This window comes from Rattus norvegicus, chromosome X (genome assembly GCF_021556685.1).
Source record: "Rattus norvegicus strain SHRSP/BbbUtx chromosome X, alternate assembly SHRSP_T2T, whole genome shotgun sequence".
NCBI classification, from domain to species: Eukaryota; Metazoa; Chordata; class Mammalia; order Rodentia; family Muridae; genus Rattus; species Rattus norvegicus.
This window is the reverse complement of record NC_141554.1, coordinates 27,572,501-27,597,200: the sequence shown is the minus strand read 5'-3', so window position 1 is coordinate 27,597,200 and position 24,700 is coordinate 27,572,501. Positions and strand designations below refer to the sequence as shown.

Sequence of the window (24,700 nt, the reverse complement as noted above, 5' to 3'; positions counted from 1 at the left end):
TCATTCCAGATATAGTCAAGGTGACAACCAAAAATAGCCATCCCATCGGATAAGATACAGGAAATTATTTCAGACTTTTATTTGCTAAATATTGTTTTCCAGCCTATATTGTGGTCAATATTAGAGAAGGCTTCATGCGCCAGTGAGAAAAATGTACTTCATCTGTTATGTGTCTGTAGATATCTGTCAAATCTAATTAATCTATGTTATATTTTAGTTCTGATGGGTTTTTTGTTGGTTTTTAATTAGGAAGAACTACCTAGGTATGAGAGTGGGATATTGAAATCTCCCACTGCTATTGTATCAGAACTTAGGTGTTTATGCATTTTAATGAAAATTTTTGAAATTCAGGTTCCCATAATTTGGTACATAGATATTTATAATAGTTATGCCTTCTGATTCACACTTTTATTAACATGTAGTAGCCTTCTTTATCTCTCCTGACAGTTTTGGTTTGTTATCTATTTTATCAGATATGAGAATTGCTCTATTTACAGCTTCTATTTTATTGGTAATTTGGTATCTAGCATTTTATTTTCAGTCTTTCCTTGTTATATGAGATTCTTTTTGTCGACGTCCAAAGCTTTTTTATTAACAGTAAGATTCACAGTTAGTTTTTGTAGTCTTGGCTGGCCCTTTAGCCTCTGGGACGCTCAAACTTCCAGCCCTTGGATGGACATGGGGTTTGGTGTGGCTGTGTGGAGTTCCTGGGGCCTTGCCAAAGTGTTGGTACAACTCTCAGCCCTTCTGAGGACAAGACAGGAGCCCGGTGGCTCGGCCCTTGGGAGACTCCAGGACCAGGTGGTCAAAAGTCAGGATCTTAACCCCCAACCTTGCAGATCCAATTTCGGACCCGGCTGCTCACCCACAGTGCACACACTTGTGCTTGTGCACTCCAGAATCTGCACATCAGATAGTGCAGCTCATAAATAACCTTTTCAGCACAACCTGATTGAAGGTGGAGTTGGTCTGTCTGGCCAGAAACCTTTACAGCTTGACTAGCAGCAGCAGGATGCCCTGGCTCTTGGGCTCCTTGTGCTGAAATTTTATCAGTCCTTGTTGTGACGAATGTCAACCCCATGATGGCGCCTATTGCTTGGCTAGGTCCAGAAAGACTGTTATATGACATTCTTAAAGTTGGTAGCTAGTTGAATCTTGTTTTTAAATTCTGTCAGAGAGCCTCTGTCTTTTAACTGATAAGACTACTGCAATAGAAGACAGTTTGTTTGCTATTATTTCTGGCTTTCTTTTGTATTGGTAGCTTTGGTCTTCTGCCCTGGTAGTATAGATGTTTGCTTGCTTAATGATTTGGACAGGATTGAGATCTCAGTTCTCCTCTGTTCATCTATTACTTTCAAGACATACATTCATTCCTATGTTCTCATGTGTGAAACTTTATTCTTAAACTCTGTACAGCGTTCCTTTAAGAATTTTCTGCAGTTATGGCTTTAGTGATCATGAATCACCTTAATCTGTGACAGTTTTGAAAAGGTATTTCTCCATCTATTTTAATAGATAATCGGGTTGATTGTACCAATCTTGACTGACAGTTGTTTACTCTCAATGCTTGTGATATATTGTTTTGTTGGTAATTTGGTATTTAGCTTTTCCCAGTTTTTGGGATGCTAATGACAGGTCTAACACTATTCTGATGTTTCTGTTTTCATATACTATTTGGCCTTTAATACTGTTCCTTAGATTTGTTTATCTGATACCTTCATGAGTGTACCATGCAGTGGTTCTCATGTATATATATATACAAATATATATAGGGTTCGGCACACTTCTTGTGTTTAGATGTGCATTTGTTTGGGAAATTCTTTGCTATAATTTAATAGAATATGTTGTGTAAGACATTTGATTTCATCTCAGCCTCCTCTTCTCTGCAACAGATTCTTGTTTGGTTTCTTGAGTATAGTCCAGTCTTATTGGAAGTTGTGGTCAGATTCACCGTGGCTTTTTTCTTTATACAAGTGTGCATATATCATTGCCCTGACCTTGTCTTCCATCCCTGAGATTCGTTTTTCTTCTTGGTCTTATCTGGTATTACTTTCTTCTGTACTCCATTCTGTGTTTTTAATATAAGTGCTTAATTGCTTCTTTCCATTTCCAAAATTGCTGTTTGGGTCTTTTTCTGCATGTTGATTTCCTTGGTGAATTTCTCCATGATTTACATATTTCATCTAAGTTACTGATTCTTTCAACTACTTTGGTTATTGGTTTTGTAAATTTTTTTGACTGTCATGAATTAAATTTTATATTTTTATTCAAGTGCTCTATTTGGTTGCTGTGAAATCCTTTGCTTGGCTCTCAGATAGCTTATCTTTTTTCCAAGTTTTGGGGATACTTATGGAGATATTGTAGGGAAGTACTATCTCATGTGTTTGGAGTTTCTTTACTGTATTTTTACATACCTATTGGAGTGTGTATACTCTCCAGTTTGTGGCCTTTTCTTCTTCACTGTTTTTATTTGTCTCTACTTGTGGTACTTGTCTGTGAGTGTGCAGGTGTATCTGGTATCTTTCTTTATCAATGTCTTATTGCCTTGAGACAGTATCTTCCACTAAATCAGAAGCTGGCCATTTCTGGTAGGCTGAGTGGCCACTGAGCTCCCAGGATATGCCTGTTTCTGTTCATCTCCCCACCCAGTGCTGCAGTTTTAAGCACATGCAGCCATTCTTAGCTTTTTTATGTGGATGCTAGGGATCAGAACCATGGTTCCCATGCTTATGCAGCAAGTGTTTTATTCCATGCCATCTTCTCAATCCTTGTTTTACTTTATATTGGTCTTCTTGGTGGGTTGGACAACCCACTTGGATTCATGAAAATCCATTGTAGTAAAAATCAGGATAGTTTGACAGAAGAGTTAGTTAGCTGCAGGAAAACACACTGTGCTACTGACTTACTTTCCTAATAATGTTTGGAGATAAGAATACTTAGGGTGTAGCTGTGTCCTCAGGTCGTGCAATGTCCAATTTTCTGAGGAACTTCCAGACTGATTTCCAGAATGGTTGTACCAGTCTGCAATCCCACCAACAATGGAGGAGTGTTCCTCTTTCTCCACATCCTTGCCAGCATTTGCTGTCACCTGAGATTTTGATCTTAGTCATTCTCACTTGTGTGAGGTGGAATCTCAGGGTTGTTTTGATTTGCATTTCCCTTATGACTAAGGATGTTGAACATTTCTTTAGGTGCTTCTCAGCCATTCGGCATTCCTCAGCTGTGAATTCTTTGTTTAGCTCTGAACCCCATTTTTAATAGGGTTATTTGGCTCTCTTGAGTCTAACTTCTTGGGTTCTTTGTATACATTGGATATTAGCCAATCAGATGTAGGATTGATAAATATCTTTTCCCAATCTGTTGGTTGCCATTTTGTCCTAACAACAGTGTCCTTTGCCTTACAGAAGCTTTGCAATTTTATGAGATTCCATTTGTCGATTCTTGATCTTAGAGCATAAGCCATTGGTGTTCTGTTTGGGAAATTTTCACCAGTGCCCTTGTGATCAAGACTCTTCCCCATTTCTTCTTTTATTAGTTTGAGTGTATCTGGCTTGATGTGGAGGTCCTTGATCCACTTAGACTTGAGCTTTGTACAGGGTGATAACAATGGATTGATTTGAGGACCCAGCTCTACCACTCCTGGGCATATACCCAAAAGATGCTCCAACATATAACAAGGACCCATGCTCCACTATGTTCATAGCAGCCTTATTTACAATAGCCAGAAGCTAGAAAGAACCCAGGTGTCCCAAAATACAGAGGAATAGATACAGCTAATGTGGTACATTTATAACCATGAAGTACTACTCAGCTATTGAAAACAGTAACTTCATGAAATCCATAGGCAAATGGAAATAACTAGAAAATATTATCCTGTGTGACATTACAACAACAATAACAACAACAAAACCACCACACATGGTATGCCCTGACTGATAAGTGGATATTATCTGCAAAACTCGGATTGTCCAAGATACAATTCACAGACTACATGAAGCTCAAGAAGGATAACCAAAGTGCAGATGCTTCAGTCCTTCTTTAAAGGGAGAACAAAATATTCACAGGAGGAAATACAGAGACAAAGTTTAGAGCAGAGATGGAAGGACAGACCATAGAAAGCCTGCCCCACCTGGGGATTCAGCCCATATACAGACACCAAACTCAGTCACTATTGATGAAGCCAAGAAGTACATGCTGACAGGAGTCTGATACAGCTGTCTCCTGAGAGGCTCTGCCAGAGCATGACAAATACAGAGGTGGATGCTCAAAGCCAACCACTGAACTGAGAATGGGGTCCCCAATGGAGGATTTATAGAAAGGATTGAAGGAATTGAAGGGGTTTGCAACCCCTTAAGAATAACAATACTAACCAAAGCTCTCAGGGACTAAACCACCATCCAAAGAGTACACATGGACAGACCCATGGCTCCAGTTGCATATGTAGCAGAGGATGGCCTTGTTGGGCACTAATGGGAGGAGTAGCCCTTGGTCCTGCCAAGGCTCAACCCCACAGTGTAGGGGAATGTCAGGGTGGGGAGGCGGGAAGGGAGAGTGGTTGAGGGGGAACACCCTCATAGAAGCAGGAAGAGGGGGGAATGGGATAGGGAGCGTATAGGTGGGAAACTGGGAAAGGGGATAACATTTGAAATGTAAATAAAAAATTCAATGAAAAAAAAGAATACCTAGGGTCCCAGTTGTGGAACAGGTAGTATATTTAAAAAGCACAGTAGGGAACTAGTGAGGTAGAGTGTAAGAAAAGAAAGAGTAGCAAGGACAAGAAGACTATGTGTGTTAGAAGTAGAAATAAAACAGTAGAACAAGTATATAAGTTACTCAAATATACAACTTACCCACTAGTATACATGCTAAAGGTCTAAAAGGGTAAAGAATTTAATACACATACCATGCACACTAGAAATAAGAGGTCAAAACTAAAATGTATAAAAACAGAAGCATTTTGGCATTAAATCCTTCCTGGGAGGCCACCCAGCACCTCAGGGAAGAACATGGTCTCATCTCTGCTCTGGGTTATGTGATGGGGGGAAAAACAAGCAATAAAATGACATAGAAGATATGAAACTCTTAGTCAAAGCTTCCTTCTGGTTTGGAGAGAACCTGTCATCTGTGTTTACCTTAGATCTATCTGGTGGTTAACTTCCTGTGAAGAACACAACTCCTCCTGCTCCATCCACCAAGGTGACAGCTACCAAGTTGAGAAACTCTCAGTTTTCCACTCTCACATTTCCATCACTCTCTGCTGAGGTTGCTTGGTGTCTTTTGCATCGATTCTGATACACAAGAGTTTTCACAGGTTGTCTTCCTATTCCCTGAGGTTCCAGAGAATCTCTTGGTGCTGGTTGCTGAGCACAACTTTGGAGCTGCTCTTGTTAGCCTTGGGGGGTCTTTCCTGCCTTTCTCTTATCCATTCAGCTTCTGCCGGGATCTGTCCCCTACATGGTCTCTGCCTTAGTCAGGGTTTCTATTCCTGCACAAACATCATGACCAGGAAGCAAGTTGAAGAGGAAAGGGTTTATTTAGCTTATACTTCCACATTGCTATTCATCACCAAAGGAAGTCAAGGACTGGAACTCAAGCAGGTCAGGAAGCAAGAGCTGATGCAGAGGCCATGGAGGGATGTTACTGGCTTGCTTCCTCTGGCTTGCTCAGCTTGCTTTCTTATAGAACCCAGGACTACTAGCACATGGCACCACTCCCATACTTGATCACGAGTTGAGAAAATGCTTTACCCTGGTCTCATGGAGGCATTTCCACAAGGGATGCTCCTTTCTCTGTGATACCAGCTTGTGTCAAGTTGACACACAAAACCAGCTAGTACAATTGACCCTTTGTCAACTTGGCACAGAAACATACCACTGTTAAGCCTCAACCCCTAGTTTCTTATTCATCCCCAAGATCTAAATAACTTTAAAAGTCCCACAGTCTTTACAAATTCTTACATATTAAAATTTCAATCCCTTTAAAATATCCAATCTCTTTTAAAATTCAAAGTCTTTTTTCAATTCAAAGTCTTTTAACTGTGGGCTCCACTAAAATACTTTCTTACTCCAAGAGGGAAAAATATCAGGGCACAGTCACAATCAAAAGCAAAGTCAAACTCAAACTGTCCAATGTCTGGAATCCACCCAAAATCTTCTGGGCTCCCCCAAGGGCTGGGCTTCTCCAGCTCTGCCCTTTATAGCACACACCTTGTCTTCTAGGTTCCAGTTGCCTGTTCTCCACTTCTGCTGCTGTTCTTGGTGGTCATCTTACGGTATTTGCCATCTCCAAAACTCTGCTGTCTTCCACTGCAACTAGGCTTCACCGGTAGCCTCTCATAGGCTCTCTTTATGGTGCCAAGCCTCAATTCCTTTGCAGGACCTCTTCAGTCCTGGGCCATCAATAGCAACAAAGGCTGCACCTTCACCAATAGCCTTTCATGGCTTCTCACAGTGCCCAGCCTCAGTTGCTCTTCATGACTCCTTCATTCCTTCAAAACCAGTACCACCTGGCTGACTCTTACACATTATTACCAAGTCCAGCCATAGCACAAGGTAGAACTTTGGCTGTCCCTGGAACACACCCTCTTTCTGCTCTCTGAAAGCACTTCCCAGAAGATTTCACCTCAATGATGCTGGTCTCTTCTCAGTCACTGCTAATTTCTTAGCTCCAGCTGACCAGCATCAATAGTCCCAGTAATGCAAAGGTTTCACTTTAGCAGTTCTGGTATCTTATTAATCACAGCTGATTCTTCAGCCCCAGCTAAGCAAAACCAAGAATCTTCACAATCAAAACAGCAACAGCCCTGATAAGAGTCTTTAATCGTCACTCTGAAATTTCACAAGCCAGGCCTCCATCATTGTGCTGTTATCCATCAACACTATCTTCCAAACTCCTACAAATCATTCCACAGAGCTCTTAACACCCAATGGCTCTTCTAGGCCAAAGTTCTAAAGTCCTTCCACAGTCCTTCCAAAAACATGGTCAGGTTGTCACAGGAATACCCAACTATGCTGGTACCAATTTTTCTTTAGTCATGGTTTCTATTCCTGCACAAGCATCATGACCAAGAAGCAAGTTGGGGAGGAAAGTATTTATTCAGCTTACACTTCCACATTGCTGTTCATCACCAGTGGAAATCAGGACTGGAACTCAAGCAGGTCAGAAAACAGGAGCTGACGCAGATGCCATGGAGGGATGTTTCTTACTGGCTTGCTCAGCTTGCTTTCTTATAGAACCCAAGACTACCAGCCCAGGGATGGCACCACACACAATGAGCCCTCCCACCCTTGATCATTAACTGAGAAAATGCCTTACAGCTGGGTCTCATGGAAGCATTTCCTCAAGGGAGACTCCTTTCTTTGTGATAACTCCAAAGTTGACACACAAAAACACCCAGTACAGTCTCCTTTCCTGCATCTGCATGGCTGTCAGTGGCAAGGCATGTACTGTTGTATTCTGTCCCTTAGATAGTATCAATTTCTCTGTATCTTCCAGGGAATCTTCTGGGCTCATCTCTGTCCCTGCTTCTGTGTTGGTACTCAAGGTATGCACCACTATTCCTGGAAGGCTAAGACAATTTTCTTTGCCATTGAAAGACGTTTCCTCTGCTTTTTATTTTTATCTATTTTGGTTAATCTTGTGCTTCCTTCCTGGCTTTCTGAAGCTCTTCTCTACTTCTCTCTTTGAGATAAAGGCTATTTCTTTCCTTTGCCTTTGTCCTTGACTGGCTCACTCTGGTGCAGCCATCTTGTTCAGAAGTTCAACGCATAGTCATTAAAAAGAACTGTGTCCCTTCCTTCACTTGGTCTGTATTTTTGGCATGAATCTCATTCAGTTGCTCATCCCTGTTTGTAATTTACTATGTAGCCTAAGCTGTCCTCCTTCCTCAGCCTCTAGATTGCTGGTAGGTACTACCATGCCCCACTAACTATACATGTCCATTTCTACAGTTGGTACTATATGTGTAACTTTCTACTCTGATGCTGATGCTACTAATCTAATGATGTCTGAATGGTTCCATATTTTGTTATTGTGAATATATCATACTCATAATCATTTATAATCTGATATTTAGGTTATTTTTCAAATTTGGCTATTATAAGTTATGCAATGAACAGATACTATATCCATTTGATTTTTGGCTAGGTTGTAGATTATACCCTTAAAAAATACCATAAAATGAAATTATTATTATTTTAAAAGGCATGAACATTAAAACCAAAGTCATTTAAACATACCAAAGCATAATGTGATGCAATTGCATATCTATCAGAAAGGCTAAAATTAAAAACAATTAATATTAAACAGTGATGAGGATATGGAATAACTGAAATTCTACCACACTAGTAGTAGGACTGTAGATTGGTGCAGTTTGGAATTTAGTATAGCTGTGTCTTACAAAGTCAAATACATTTACCATATGGTACTGCAATCCTACCCAAGAGAAATGAGTGTGTATATCTTCCAAATACATAAATTGGTTTTTTCTTTCTTTTTTTCGGAGCTGGGGACCGAACCCAGGGCCTCAAGCGCTCTACCACTGAGCTAAATCCCCAACCCCACATAAATTGTTAATAACAATTTTATTCATAATTTTCTCAAACTGGAAACTCAGAAGTATATCTATAAAAAATGGGTAACTTGAGGCACCATCAAAAATGGAATATGATAAAATGATTTAAAAAAAGAAATCATCTTTACCCATCACAGAAATGCAAATCAAAACTACTTTCAGATCTCATCTTACTCCTGTCAGAATGGCTAAGATCAATAACCCAAGTGACCGCTTATACTGGTTGAGGATGTAGAGCAAGGGTAACATTCCCCTAGTGGTGGTTGGAGTGCAAATTTGAACAGATACTTTGGAAATCAGTGTAGCAGTTCCTTGGGAAGCTTGAAATAGATCTACATCAACATCTATCTGTAAGACTCCTGGATATATACCCCAAACTGTGTCTTACTACAGAGACACTTGCTCATCCATGCTCATCACTGATCTAGTCATAATAGTCAGACACTGGAAACAGCCCAGATGTCCATAAACAGAAGGACAGATAGAGGAAATATAGTATATTTACATAAGAGTATATTATTTAGCTGTTAAGAAAAGTGAAATTATGAAATTTGCAGGTAAATAGATGGAACGAAAAAAGAAAAAACATCTCCCTTAGTGGGGTAAAGCAGACATGGCCTCTCATCCCTAACCAAGAAGCAAGTATCTCAGGCTATATTCCCACTGTGTTTTATCTTATGTAAAATGCTGGCTTCTAAGCTTTCAATACATGTGCCATAATCTGAATAACTACAGAGGTTAGGTTCATAGTAAATGTGCATGGGAAAGGAAAGGATCTCACAAGGAAGGGAAAATACAATACACTGTTATGGAGAGAAAAAGTGAAAACTAGAATAAGGGAATTGAATAGGGAGGGGCATGGGCGAGAAGGGTGAAAGAGGGAATATAGTGAGGGGCAACTAATAATAAAGGAATTTTTGAAAAACTCTATGGAAGTCTGCTACTATAGAAGCTTCCTAAAATATATACATATATGAAAGGAATCTAAATGTAGCCACAAATTAGTAGAGGAGCTGATGTCCCAATTGACATCTTATGCCATCATGAAAAATCTCCAGTGACAATAATGTGTTACATCATGTTGAGTTGTTCACCAAAGGGACTCCCAAACATTACAGGCTATTGTCAAGGCTACTGGTTGCTCTCCACAACCTGACAGTAATGCCCTATCGGTGAAGACAGCGCTTATATATGTAATCGGACACAGAGAAGTCAAGCTGGAACTTACCTAGAAGCTTCACACATACTGACTAATGTTTATGGTGTTGGGAGGCACTCTGCTTGCTACTGGAGGAGAAAGGTAATCATCATCAGTATCACCAAGTAATAAATCATTTGGCCTACAACAGTGCTTGCCAGAAACAATGCTACAACAGTAGCATTAAACCATGTCAATGACTAACTACTTGCTAAAGAATTGGATTTGAGGCTCACTCCATGAGATGGAACCAATATTTGATATTGCTAAAGTGGCCAAGAACCTGATACTAGACAAGACATGGCCTAGGGGAAACGTATTACTATTATTCTGCTAAGAAAATGTGACAACAAAATGACTCCTAATGATATACTGCTATATCTATAGAACAGTGCCTTGCTTGGCCGTCAGCAGAGAAACTTCTTGTTAGTAGATGGGAACTAACAGAGACCAAAAATTAGACAATGTGCAGACAGTGAGAGACTTTGTAGTATTCAACGCTAAATGGGATGGCTCCATCCCTAAGGGCTCAGGAAGATATGCAGAAAGACTATAAGAGCAGGAGGTAGTAAATGACTCCAAGAAAACAGTGTCATCCAGACATAACAGGACTGACACACATATGAATACACAGAGACTGAGGAAGCATGCACAGGTTTAAGCCAAACAGGGGAAGGTCTCAGCACCAAAAGGGAAAAGTGACCATGGGCTCCCACTCCTAACCAAGAAGTATCTCAGGCTATATTCCCATCATCAATACGTGAGAATATATTGTTCACCATACAACTAATTCTAAAAGGTAAGAAGTAGCAGGCAGATGGGTGAAGTCTGGGGCCTGAAGTATATTGATCCAGTACTGAGATGCATTACTTGTTCTGCTATATCCTGGTTAGAACACAATGCAAAATACAACCCAAAACTATTCACTTACAGGGAGAAGGAAAATTCTAAGAGAAACACTAGTCTAATTTTGGCTGGAGGAATGACAAAAGACTTTCAGAAACTAAGAGAATATTCAAAAATCCTATTTTTCTAGTCCTTTTTGTTTTCCTGTTCCTTTTAAGGTTAGCCTGAATCAAACATTTGGCAGTGGGAACAAGGGGAAGCAGCAGGAAACGAAGATGGAATGACAAACCCCTTCCTCTTTGATCGGAGAAGCAATGCTTTATTTGATGTAATTTATCGTCTATCCTGCTATAGTCTCAAAAAGTTTGAATAATTAATGTCCTGAATTTATGGCCGGAGGACTGAGAAGGGAGGGTCTCAAAAAACTAAGTTGTTTCTAAACAGATGAGTTCACCACTGAACTGCAAGTGCATGAAGGTAGCAAAACCAAACCAAACCAAAACGAAACGAAACAAAACAACAACAACAACAACAACAACAACAACAACAACAACAACAACAAAACAGTAGACCACAGGCTCTATGAATTGAATTATAAAAACACCAAAATCAAACAACACAATGACTACAATCAACACATACCTTTAGTAATAACATTAGATATTAGCAGCCTTAGTTCTCCAATCAAAAGACACAGAGTAAAAGAATGAGCAAATATATTCTAATCAAACAGGATCAGGAAACAATTAGGTATGGCTATCCTAATATCTGAAAATATAGACTTCAAACTAAAGATATTCAGAAGATATAAAGAGGGAAACTTCATTCTAATCAAGGGAACAGTTAACCAAGAAGATACTAATATCTTAAATATATATACACTAAATTGGTAGAATCAATTTCATAAACTGATATACTACTGGAATAAAGTCACAGTAGGTGATTTCACAGTTGGGCGATGGTGGCACATGCCTTTAGTCTCACCACCCAGGAAGTAGATGCAGGTGGATCTCTGTGAGTTCAAGGCCAGCCTAGACTACAGTGCTAGTTTCAGGACAGCCAGGACTGCAAAAAAAAAAAAAAATTCCTGTTTAAAAACAAAAAACAAATCAATAGGCCACTTTCTGCAGATAAAAATATAAAAGAAGGAGCTGGAGAAATGGCTCAGAGGTTAAGAGCACTGACTGCTCTTCCAGAGGTCCTGAGTTCAATTCCCAGCAACCACATGGTGGCTCACAACCATCTGCAATGGGATCCGATGCCCTCTTCTGGTGTGTCTGAAGACAGTTACAGTGTACTCACATACATAAAATAAATAAAATCTTTTTTAAAAAATATAAAAGAAACATAAGAATTAATTGCCAGGCTAGAGAGATGGCTCACTAGCTGCACTTCCAGAGGTCCTGAGTTCAGTTCCCAGCAACCACATGGTGGCTCCTAACCATCTATAATGAGATCTGGTGCCTTCTTCTGGCCTGCAGGCCCACATGCAGACAGAATGCTGTATACATAATAGATAAATAACTTTTTAAAAAATAATTAATTGACATCATACACTAGATGGTGTAGTGGTTTGAATAGTTTTGGCCCTCATAGACTCATGTGTTTGAATGCTTGGCCCACAGGAGTGATATGATTAGGAGGTGTGACCTTGTTGGAATATGTGTGGCCTTGTTGGATGAAGAGTGTCACTGTGAAGGTGGGCTTGACAGGGTGAAGTTGCTTTGGGAGCAAGATAAAGAAATTTCAGCTCCTTTAGCACCATGCCTAGATGTTCCCATGCTTACTGCCTTGATGATACTGGACTGAACCTTAGACCCTATAAGCCAGCCCCAATTAAGTGTCGTCCTTTATAAGAGTTGATGTGGTCATGCTGTTTCTTCACAGCAATAAATACCCTCAGACAGAAGTTGGTACCAGGGACTGGGGTATTGCTGGGAGAAGCCTGCACATGTTTTTGCTTAGAGGAATGTGGATTTTGGAACTCTGGATTTGGAAAGCAGTAAAATGCTTTAAGTGTGGCTTAATGGGCCATCATAGTAGGAATATTAGAAGACATTGGTGCCCTTTAGAAGAGCTGCCACAGTGATGGTGTGTCTTCACAGCAATAAAACCCTAACTAAGACAAATGGACTTAACAAATATCTACAGAATATTCTACCCCAAACACTAAAGAATTCACATTCTACTTAGAAGTACAACATTTTTTTTCTTTTTTCTTTTTTTTCGGAGCTGGGGACTGAACCCAGGGCCTTGTGGTTGCTAGGCAAGCGCTCTACCACTGAGCTAAATCCCCAACCCCGGAAGTACAACATTTTTTAAAACAGACAACATCTTTGTGCAACACACAAATATTTATAAATTCAGGAAAATTGAAGTAATTCAGTGTAATCTATCTGAGCATAATGCATTAAAACCTAAAATCTGCCCTTCCAGTCTGAACCAGTGCCCTGAGCAGACCTTGGGCACTGGTTCTCCACCAAGTACCACAACACCAGAGGAAGCCAGACCTTAGGTCCTCTAACACTACCAGGATGATAGGTGCTCTGAAATGCCCAGGATCACAGAATCATAGAGGAAGCTTGACTCCCAGGAGATCAGACACAACCAGGATCTCAGGATCACAGGATCCCAGAACCATAGGATCACAGAGACAGCTGGACTCTGAGGAGTTCTAACACAACAAGGATCATAGGATAGGCAGGTTGCAGTCAGAGAAAGCAGGGGCAAGTAAGACTAGAGATAACCAGATGGCCAGAGGCAAGCTCAAGAACATAAGCAACAGAAACCAAGGCTACTTGGCATAATCAAAACCCAGTTCTCTCATTTCAATAAATCCTGGATACCCCCATAACACTAGAAAAGCAAGATTTGGATTTAAAATCACATTTCATGATGATGATAGAGAACTTTAAGAAGAACATAAATAACTCCCTTAAAGAAATACAGGACAACACAGGTAAACAAGTAGAAGCCCGTAAAGAGGAAACACAAAAATTCGTTAAAGAATTGTAGGAAAACACAATCAAACAGGTGAAGTAATTGAACGAAACCATTCAGGATCTAAAAATGGAAATAGGAACAATAAAGAAATCACAAAGGGAGACAACACTGGAAATAGAAACCCTAGGAAAGAGATCAGGAATCATAGATGCAAGAATCACCAACAGAATACAAGACATAGAAGAAAGAATCTCAGAGGCAGAAGATACCATAGAAAACATTGACACAATAGTCAAAGAAAATGCAAAATGTAAACATCTTCTAACCCAAAACATCCAGGAAATCCAGGACACAATGAGACAACCAAACCTAAGGAGATAATAGGTAAAGAAGAGAAGGAAGATTCCCAACTTAAAGGGCAGTAAATATCTTCAACAAAATGATAGAAGAAAACTTCTCTAACCTAAAGAAAGAAATGCCCATAAACATAGAAGAAGCCTACAGAACTCCAAATAGATTGGACCAGAAGAGAAATTCCTCCCATCCCATAATAGTCAAAGCAACAAATGCACAAAACAAAGAATATTAAAAGCAGTAAGGGAAAAAGGTCAAGTAACATATGAAGGTAGACCTATCAGAACTATACCAGACTTCTCACTAGAGACTATGAAAGCTGAAAGATACTGGGCAGCTGTCATACAGAACCCAAGAGAACACAAATGCCAGCCCGGGCTACTATATTTAGCGAAACTCTCAATTACCACAGATGGAGAAACCAAGATATTCCATGATAAAACCAAATTTACACAATGTCTTTCTATAAATCCAGCCCTACAAAGAATGGATGGAAAACTCCAACACAAGAAGGGAAACTACATCCTAGAAAAAGCAAGAAAGTAAGCTTCTCCTTTCAACAAGTCCAAAATAAGATAGCCAAACAAGCATAATACCATCTCTAACAACAAAAATAACAGAAAGAAACAATCACATTTCCTTAATATCTCTTAACATCAATGGACTCAATTCCCCAATAAAAAGACATAGACTAACAGACTAGATATTTACACAGGACCCAGCATTTTGCTGCATATAGGAACCACACCTCAGTGACATCGACAGACACCACCCCAGAGTAAAAGGATGGAAAAAGCAAATTATCCCAAGAAAAAATCTGGAGTAGCTATTCTAATATAGAATAAGGTCGACATTCACCCAAAAGTTATCAAAAAGGAAAAGGAAGGACACTTTATACTCCTCAAAGGAAAAATCAATCAAGATGAACTTTCAATTCTGAACATCTATGCTCCAAATGCAAGGGCACCCACATAGGGAGCGGCGCGGTAAAACAAAGATGGCGCCAACATCCAGTCCCATCTGGTAGTAAACGACTTATCGCGCATGCGCAGGCTTGTCCCCTTGCCAGGGCAACCATAGGATAATGAGGTGATCTGGCGCCCTCCTGTGGTGAACAACGGTACTGCGCAAGTGTGGGTTTTGCACCTGGCGTCAGTTGGCCGTTAATATGGTAATGAGGGATTCATGCTCTGCCAATCCCTGAAGGACAATTAGCATAGCCTCAGCCTGCTGTGTATATAAGGCGAGCACTTTTGCGCTCGTATCAGCAAAGAGGTGGTCCTGCAATAAAGGCTGTTGAGAAGAATCTGACCGTGTTGCATCTTCCTTGCCGGCTGAGGTGGGCGCGACACACCCACATTCATAAAATAAACCTTACTAAAGCTCAAAGCATACATTGCATCTCACACAATAATAGTGGGAAAGGTCACCACCCCACTGTCATCAATGGACAGATCATCAGAACAGAAACTAAACAAAGACACAGTGAAACTAACAGAAGGTAGGAACCAAATGGATTTAACAGATATCTATAGACCATTTTACATAAAACAAAACAATATACCTTCTTCTCAGCACTTCATGGTACCTTCTCCAAAACTGACCATAATTTAATTGGTCACAAAACAGGCCTCAACAGATACAAGAAGATTGAAATAATCCCATGCATGCTATGAGATCACCATGGACTAAGGCTGGTCTTCAATAACAACGAAAACAACAGAAAGGTCACATATACATGGAAGCTGAACAACATTCTACTCAATGATAACTTTGTCAAGGAAGAAATAAAGAAAGAAAATAAGACTTTATAGAATTTAATGAAAATAAAGCCACAGCATACCAAAACTTATGGGATACAATGAAAGCAATGCTAAGATAAAAATTCATAGCTCTGAGTGCCTCCAAAAAGAAACTGGAAAGAGCGTACACTAGTAGTTTGATAGCACACAAGACTCTAGCAGAGCCTCTCACCAGACTTTCAAAGATAATCTACAAACAATCTTTATTAAACTATTTAAAAAATGAAAGAAGGAAGAAATAGAAGAAGCAGACACCTGTAAGTCCTTCTATAAATCCAGTAACATTCTAATACCAAAACTAGATAAAGACACAACAAAGAAGAAAAAAAGACAGGTCAATATCTCTGGTGAACACAGATTTAAAAATGCTCAATAAAATACTAGCAAACAAAAAGCAAAATGATTATACATCATGACTAAGTTGGTTTTATCCCAGAGTTGTAGGGATGGATCAACATATGCAAATCCACAAATGTAGTATACAATCATACAAAGTGACTTAAAGACAAAACCACATGATCATCTCAAAAGATGCAGAAAAAGTATTTGGGGAAAAAAGTGCCTTGATGATAAATGTACTAGAGAGAGTAGAAACAGAGGGAACATACCTCAGCACAATAAAACTGTATATGAGAAATTCACAACAAACATAATCCTATTGAAATCTGGAAGAAGATAAGACTATCCACACTCCTTTTCAATATACTGCTCAAAGCACTAGCTAGAGTTATAAGGCAAGAGAAGGAAATTAAAGAATTAAAATAGGAAAAGAAAAGGCCAAACTACTCTTAATTTGTCAAAAACATGATATTACACACAAAAGATCCCAAAATTTCTACCAGAAATCTTCTAAAAACATTACATAATTTCAGCAACATGGAAGGATATAGAATCAACTTGAAAATCAAGTCTTTCTATATACTAACAAAAAATATTGATAGAAAGAGATCATGGACATACTCTAATTTATAACAGCCTCATTGAGATCTAAAAACAAACCTAAACAAGAAGATATAGGAGCCCTACAATTGTAACGAAACATCTGAAGAAAGAGATAAAGACACTACTAGAAATAGAATGACATCCCATGCTCATGAGTTGATAGACTACTATGAAAATGACCATGATAGGAAGCCAAAGCAGGCAGATATCTGTGAGTTCAAGGCCAGCCTGGTTTACAAAGTGGGTCTAGACTGGTCAGGGCTTATTACACAGGGAAAGCATATCTCGAAAAACCCAAACCAACCAACCAAACATAAAAAAAAGGGAAAGTTATGTATAGATTCAATGCTATAATAATCAAAATCCCCATCCCATTCTTTACAAAAATAGAAAAAAATGCTAAAATTTGTATGGAACCACAAAAAAAAAAATCCCAGTCAAAATAACACTGAGCTAAAATAGCATTACCAGTGAACTTACAATTCCATATTTCAAGATATAGTATCAAGCCATAGTAAAAACAATATGGTACTGGCACAAAAGCAGACATGTAGACCACTGTAACAAAAGACCCAAATATGAGTACACATAAATTCAGCAAAAAAATATACAATTGATAAAAAGCATCTTAAACGAATGGTGCTAGGAAATTGGATGTCTACATGTAGAAAAGTGAGGGGACTGGAGAGATGACTCAGTGGTTAAGAGCACCAGACTACTCTTCCAGGGGTCCTGAGTTCAATTCCTAGCAACTACATGGTGGCTCACAACCATCTGTAAAGAGATCTGACGCCCTCTTCTGGTGTGTCTGAAGACAGCTACAGTGTACTTATATATAATAAATAAGTAAATCTTTTTTAAAAAAAAGAAAGAAACTATTTTTTAAAAAGTGAAATTTGACCCATATCTTTCACCTTACAAAAAAAAGATCTCCAACTGAATCAAAGATCTAAATGTGAAACCTAAACACTGAAACTGCTAGAATAAAACACAGATAGTATTCTACATAATGTAGTTATAGCAGAGGACTTCTGTGGAGCCCTGTATGGCTGCGTAAAGGACAGCATGACACACTTCCTGACTCTGGAGCAGAGCCAGCAGGGCATGGATCTCAATGAATGTTGAATGTTGCTAGGTGTGAGGCTTGTTTGTATATTTCAGTTTATGTTCTTTTTTCTGGGGAATGTTCTGTCTGCCAAGGTTTGTTGAGATTTTGTGTTTTACTGTCTATTGTAATGTTAAGTGCAGTCCCCCAAGTCCTGGAGTCTGCACATAACCCCTGAAACCCAAAGTTAATTCTGATTGATGAATAAAGATACTAATAGCCAATAGATAGGCAGAAGAGACATAGGCACAGTTGAGGTTTCATGAGTTTGGAAAGAGAAGACCAAGAAGAAGAAAAGAGCAGAGGGAAGTGATAATGGAATAGAAGAGGAAAATGGGGAGGAGAAAGAGAAAAGAGAGAAGTTGCCATGGAAGGTGAATGAATGCACAGGAGCAAGAAAGAGAGCTGCCATGGGCTCAGGGCCAAGATAACAGCCCTGAGGACTGCCCAACTGGATTAAGAGCATCCCAGATGGAACATAGTATATATTAAGTGCTAACTTGGGGTTTTCAAAAGTAGATTCTAGCTGGAAAGAACCCAGATGCCCTTCAACAGAGGAATGGATACAGAAAATGTGGTACATCTACACAATGGAATATTACTCAGCTATCCAAAACAATGCCTTTATGAAATTCATAGGCAAATGGTTGGAACTGGAAAATATCATCCTGAGTGAGGTAATCCAATCACAGAAAAACACACATGGTATGCACTCATTGATAAGTGGCTATTAGCCCAAATGCTTGAATTACCCTAGATGCCTAGAACAAATGAAACTCAAGACGGATGATCAAAATGTGAATGTTTCACGCCTTCTTTAAAAGGGGAACAAGAATACCCTTGGCAGGGAATAGAGAGGCAAAGATTAAAACAGACACAGAAGGAACACCCATTCAGAGCCTGCCCCACATGTGGCCCACACATATACAGCCATCCAATTAGACAAGATGGATGAAGCAAAGAAGTGCAGGCCGACAGGAGCCGGATGTAGATCGCTCCTGAGAGACACAGCCAGAATACAGCAAATACAGAGGCGAATGCCAGCAGCAAACCACTGAACTGAGAATAGGACCCCCGTTGAAGGAATCAGAGAAAGAACTCGAAGAGCTTGAAGGAGCTCGAGACCCCTTATGAACAACAATGCCAAGCAACCAGAGCTTCCAGGGACTAAGCCACTACCTAAAGACTATACATGGACTGACCCTGGACTCTGACCTCATAGGTAGCAATGAATATCCTAGTAAGATCACCAGTGGAAGGGGAAGCCCTTGGTCCTGCTAAGACTGAACCCCCAGTGAACGTGATTGTTGGGGGGAGCGCGGCAATGGGGGGAGGATGGGGAGGGGAACGCCCATAAGGAAGGGGAGGGGGGAGGGATTAGGGGGATGTTTGCCCGGAAACCGGGAAAGCGAATAACACTCGAAATGTAAATAAGAAACACTCAAGTTAATAAAAAAAAAGTAGATTCTAATAACAGCATGGAGGGTAGGCAGCTGCTCAGATATTGTGCTACTAAGACATATTAAAAATTAAAGGCTGTGTGTGTCTTTTATCTAGAAACATAAATAGTCTAAGGCAGGGAAGAAGAAGCTCTGGGCCAGGATTTTTTTTTACTACAAATGTTAATGACTATATGATAATCCAAGACAGCACAAGTCTAGAAGGCTAGAGTTGTCTAATGCCCTTAGCAAAAGCAAAATGTTAATTGTTGTGACCTCCAGGATAGCCCTTAAGGCTGTGAAAAAGAACTCTGAAAACATGAATTCAAAAATATATAATTTCTCAACTATGCAAAATATAAGGAGGCAATATTAATTATATTAGGGGCTTCATGGACCTAAAAGAACAGAGGCTTCTGTACCATGAGCCAGATTGTCAGAAAGATATTAAGGAAGGAGATAAAGAGATTTAGGGAATGGGGATTACACTCAGCTAAACTTATTGTTTGTACTTACAAAGGCAGGCAGACTTCTGAGTTCAAGGTCAGGCTAGGACAGATCAAGTTTAGGCCCAGGCATAGTAGAAATGGTGATCATAGAGCTGGATCCCACCCAGCTAGCTTCTTGTCTGTGCTTTAAAAGACAGACAGATCTCTGAATTCATTTACAAAGTTTAAAAAATGTGTATTTACTGTCTTCTTCTAATATTAAGGGGCTAAGGTCCTAAAATGCTGACTTATGGGATAATCAAAAGGAAATCTGGAGTAGATGACTAAATTAACATATAAATAAAAGACTGGGCTTTGGTCTACAAAAGAGAGAGCTACCTAGAGAGATCTGCTTGGAGAGGGAACATGGCTCTTTTAGAATTTTTTTTCTAGCAGCTTTTCTGACTTTGGTTGGAAAACCCATGAGCTACCTAGGAAGCTTTTTTAATTTTTCTGGCAGGGGAGAGCTGTCTCAAACAGAGAGAGCTGTCTGGAGCAGAGAGCTGCCTCAAACAGAAATCTATCGAGCAAAATTTTATCTTGAGCAGACTACAGAACCAACTGCCATCTACAGAGAGCCGCCTAGGGAAGCCATCTCAAGCAGAATACAAAGACAATGATTGACTTTGAGTTGCTTCTTTCAAGACTCTCAAATATTCCTTCCTCAGCACCCCTCTCCAAGCCAAGGCTGGTCCTTGGCAGACTTACTGAATAGGACACCATTTGCCCAGGAATTAATGCCAACAACTGACACATAGGACTTCAGAAAACTAAAATGATTCTGTATGCCACCCCCCCCAAAAAAAACCCAAAAATATTACACGAAGGAACCCCACAGAAGGGGAAAGAAGCTTTGTCAGCTATATATCTGACAGAGGATTAATAGACAGAATAATAGCTGAAAATAAATCTACCAAATGAACATATGCTATTCAGCCATGTTTACTGATGCTCTATTCATAATAGCTAGGAAATTGAAACAATCTAATGTTTCCTAATATCCTTCAGCTGACAAATAGGTAATAAAAAATGTGGGACACTTACACAACTTTGTATGTTAACAAATGGAACTAGAAAAAATCATATTGGGGTTGGGGATTTAGCTCAGCGGTAGAGCGCTTGCCTAGCAAGCGCAAGGCCCTGGGTTCGGTCCCCAGCTCCGAAAAAAAGAAAAAGAAAAAAGAAAAAATCCTATTGAGTGATATAACCCAGATCCAGAAACAGGAGGGAGGAGGGAAAAAAATAACAATAACAGCAATAGTATCTGAAAAACTCTTAAAGAATTGTCCTGCTAATGGTCTATTTAAAAATACCTATAATGCATGCATATATATATATATCATAGAAAATTTCATATTTGGGATGAAAATGCTGCCCTCGTGTGCTATATACTATCTAACAAAACCCTCAATGTCAGACGTAAGATATCCTCCTTTGGGTTGTTTGTTAGGCTTTTCCAAGAGATTTCCAAAATATTAGAAGCTTTTGCTATTTCTCTTGATTGTGCACCAGAGGTGAAATGTAAGTCCCTATTCCTAAAGGCATCACACATTTCTTTTTTTTTTCTTTTTTTTTGGAGCTGGGGACCGAACCCAGGGCTTTGTGCTTGCTAGGCAAGCGCTCTACCGCTGAGCTAAATCCCCAACCGGCATCACGCATTTCTAACATGGTTCAGAGGACCCAGGCTGGAATGGACCTGAAAACCTCCTCCCTGAGGACTAGCTTACATGGTACCAGAAGATACTATGCAAGCTTCCTAAGGAGGGAAACAACCAACAGTTCTACCCAGGTATGACACTTATGAATCACGACAATAACCAACTGGCACAATAACTCTAGGGGAGCAATGGTGGCATATGTATTCTGACAGTAACCAAAAGCCTTCTAATTGGACTTGAGGGAATCATGCTTCACTCAGGACTAGTGAAGCTATGGATCTTGGAGAACCTACAACCACCACTTTATTGAACCAGTATAATTCCTAGCTATATTCCAAATATTTACTCTTATACCCACAGGTAAGTGTAGTCCTCACCCTTCATCAATAAAACTTCTCTTTGCAACAGTCTGGGACCATTTCAGAAAACCATAACCAATAAAAAATGCAGAGCTCTGGAGCCCAGTCTCACCAGATACATCTATAACACAACTCCTTAACCTAAGGTTTAAGCAACGTTATGGAAGAGGGAGTGGAAGACTGCATTAGAGTATAAGGGAGTTTGCGGTGAGATTGTATCTTCTATAAATGACATGAAAATTACATCCATGAAGGCCCACTAACATTGTCACCCAAACAAAAGTGACCTGAGCAAGGACTACACCAACAGCATGATAAGCTAACATGGAAGAGGGAAATTCAGAAGTCTCAATCTTAGACACAGAACTAGAGGCAACTGAGGGATGCTGAGAGCAGGGAAGTCCAGCCCTGAATAAAATAAATTTTAATTTAAAAAAGAAAAGAAACGGCCATAGGAATTCATTGAATAATACCAAAAGATCTAAAAGGGTAGTGTATTGTTCTCCTCCCTGCCCTGCCCAATCCCCCATAGGTTAGTAAGGAAAGAGGTATGCTGCGGAGCCAACACATTTGTAAAATATTTGCATAGGGATCTGAGTTTGATAGCCAGCATCCATGCCAGGAAGCAAGACATTATGGGGCATGCTTGTAACCTCAGCACTGGGAAGGGCGAGAAATGAGGAATGGTGAGGCTCTGGCCAGCCAGCCTTCCTAGCAAATTAGCAAGCTGCAGATTCCAGTAAGACACTTTGTCTAAAAACAAGGTGGACAACTCTTGAAGGACACCTTCAGTTGACCTCTGACATCCATATGTGCACAAACACACATATTTGGTGCATTTGAGGTCAAGGAAGTAAAGAACAAAAGTATGAAACATAAAAATCTACTTGAAGAAACAATTAAAAAAACCTTTCCAAATTTAGTAAAAGACAAAGTTAGAGATTCAGGAAGCTGAGCAAAATCTGAACATAATAAATTCAAAGAAATCCATACCAGATACATTACTGGAAAATTCTAAGAAACAAATAAAGAACTAACTTAACAATATATCTATATGATCCTTTTGTAAACTACATTATCTGTGTCCATGTGTCCATGTCACTTTACACATGTGGATATCAGAGGACAGCCGTCAGAAATGGGTTCCTTCCTACAATATGGGATTCAGGGAACTAACTCAAGTTATGGGATTGGCAGCAACTGCCTTTGCTTGCTGGGCTACCTCACTGGCCTCTGTAGAAGAAGGAACACTTGCTGAATTAGTTACTTTTCTCAATACTATAACAAATACCTGACAAAAGCAACTTGACAAGAAATAAGAGAGGATTTATTTCATCTCAGAGTTTGAGAATGTAGTTCTTCATGGCAGGATGGCGTAGTAGCAGGAACGTGAGGGGGTTGTCACATTGCATCTACATTCAGGGAACAAAGAGAGATTAATTATAGTGTGAGTTTTCCTCATCCTTTTCATTCATTCTAAGGCCCCAGTCCATAGGAATGTTGCACTCTTATTCAGGGTGAGTGCTCACTCCTCAGCCCTTATAGAACTATTCAGGAACATATTTCCTAGGTGAATCTAAATCTAGTCAAGTTGGCACAAGTGAAATGACTGGGATCAAGGCTCTCAGTCCCCCAAACCTGATTCCCTGAGTTTGAATCCATACGATATAAAAGAAGAATCAACTCCCGGGAGTTGTCTATGATATTTATATGAATGCCATGCTACACCACACATGCATATAAATAAGTAAATGTTTAAAAGAAAACCTTAGTTGGGCAGTGGTGGCACCAGCTTTAATCCCAACATTCAGGAGGCAGAAGTAGAAGGATCTCTGAGTTCATGGCCAACCTGGTCTATAGCAAGTTCCAGGACAACCAGAGTTTCATGGTAAGACCATGTCTCAACAATCAACCAAAACAAACAAACAAACAAACAAACAAACACCAAAAATCCAGTCAATCTGACAATGAAGATTAACCATTAGACTTGCCAGCTCATTTTTGAGTCTTTATTATCTTGGAAAGAAGTTCAACCCAGCACAAAAACTACAACTGCTATCCATGAAATAAAATACAAACACACTTTGTGAAATACCAATAATTCAATTGCAGAAACACAAAATGTTTCAGAGAGGTTTGATATAAAATATATTAATCCTAAATACTGATGACTTGAAAGAAGGAAAAGATGATTCTATCACTGATGTGTAAAATACATTTGTATGATTGATGAGAGAGATGACTTGGTAAACAAAATGTATTTGCTATCCAAGTTTAAGTTCAGCTCCTCAGCATTCACACAGAGGTGGGTATGGAGGCATACATTTGCAATTCCAGTGCTGAGGAAGCAGATAGGTGGATTCCTGGAGCTCACTGTCAGCCAAATAGGTTAAGTTAGGGACCCTGTATCACAAAGAAAGATAAAGGGGCTATAGAAATGCTTCACTGGTTAACAGTTAACTACTGTAGGCTGGAGAACATGGTTTAGGGGTTAACAGAAATGACTGTTCTTCCAGAGGACCTGAGCTCAGTTCCCAGTACCCACACTGAGCATTTTACAATTGCCTCTAATTTCCATATCCAGGCGATCCAATGGCTCTTGTCTCCAAGGGCAACAGCACTTCTGTGTGTATATGCACACATGGGCACAGACACATAATTAAATATTTTCAAAACTAGCACATACTACTCTCCCAGAGGGCCCAGTTCTGGGGGATCCAGGGCATCTGTTCTTTTAGGACACCTACTTAAGTGTGCATATTCATACCCATATATAATTAAAGTAAAATAAATCTTAAAAAGTAATAAAATAGAGAGTGACTGAGAGACACACTTAGCATTGACCTCTGGCCTCCACATACAAGTGCACTGTCACAAATGCAGGCATGCACACACACAGAGAATATACTATGCGATCATTATAATAACGATGAATTATCTTGCCAAACTAAGACTAAAAAAGCACATGTGTGTCCTAGTCATCTATGTCTATAA

General features: G+C 39.6%; 1 protein-coding gene and 2 pseudogenes across 2 annotated transcripts in view; 1 reads left to right on the top strand and 2 right to left on the bottom strand.

Moving 5' to 3' along the window:
* Fam120c (family with sequence similarity 120 member C) overlaps nt 1–24,700 on the bottom strand; it is a 153,226-nt gene that overhangs the window by 69,231 nt on the left and 59,295 nt on the right.
* Nucleotides 559–2,009, bottom strand: Rpl18-ps14 (ribosomal protein L18, pseudogene 14; annotated as a pseudogene).
* On the top strand, nt 20,048–20,113 carry LOC120099437 (U7 small nuclear RNA; annotated as a pseudogene).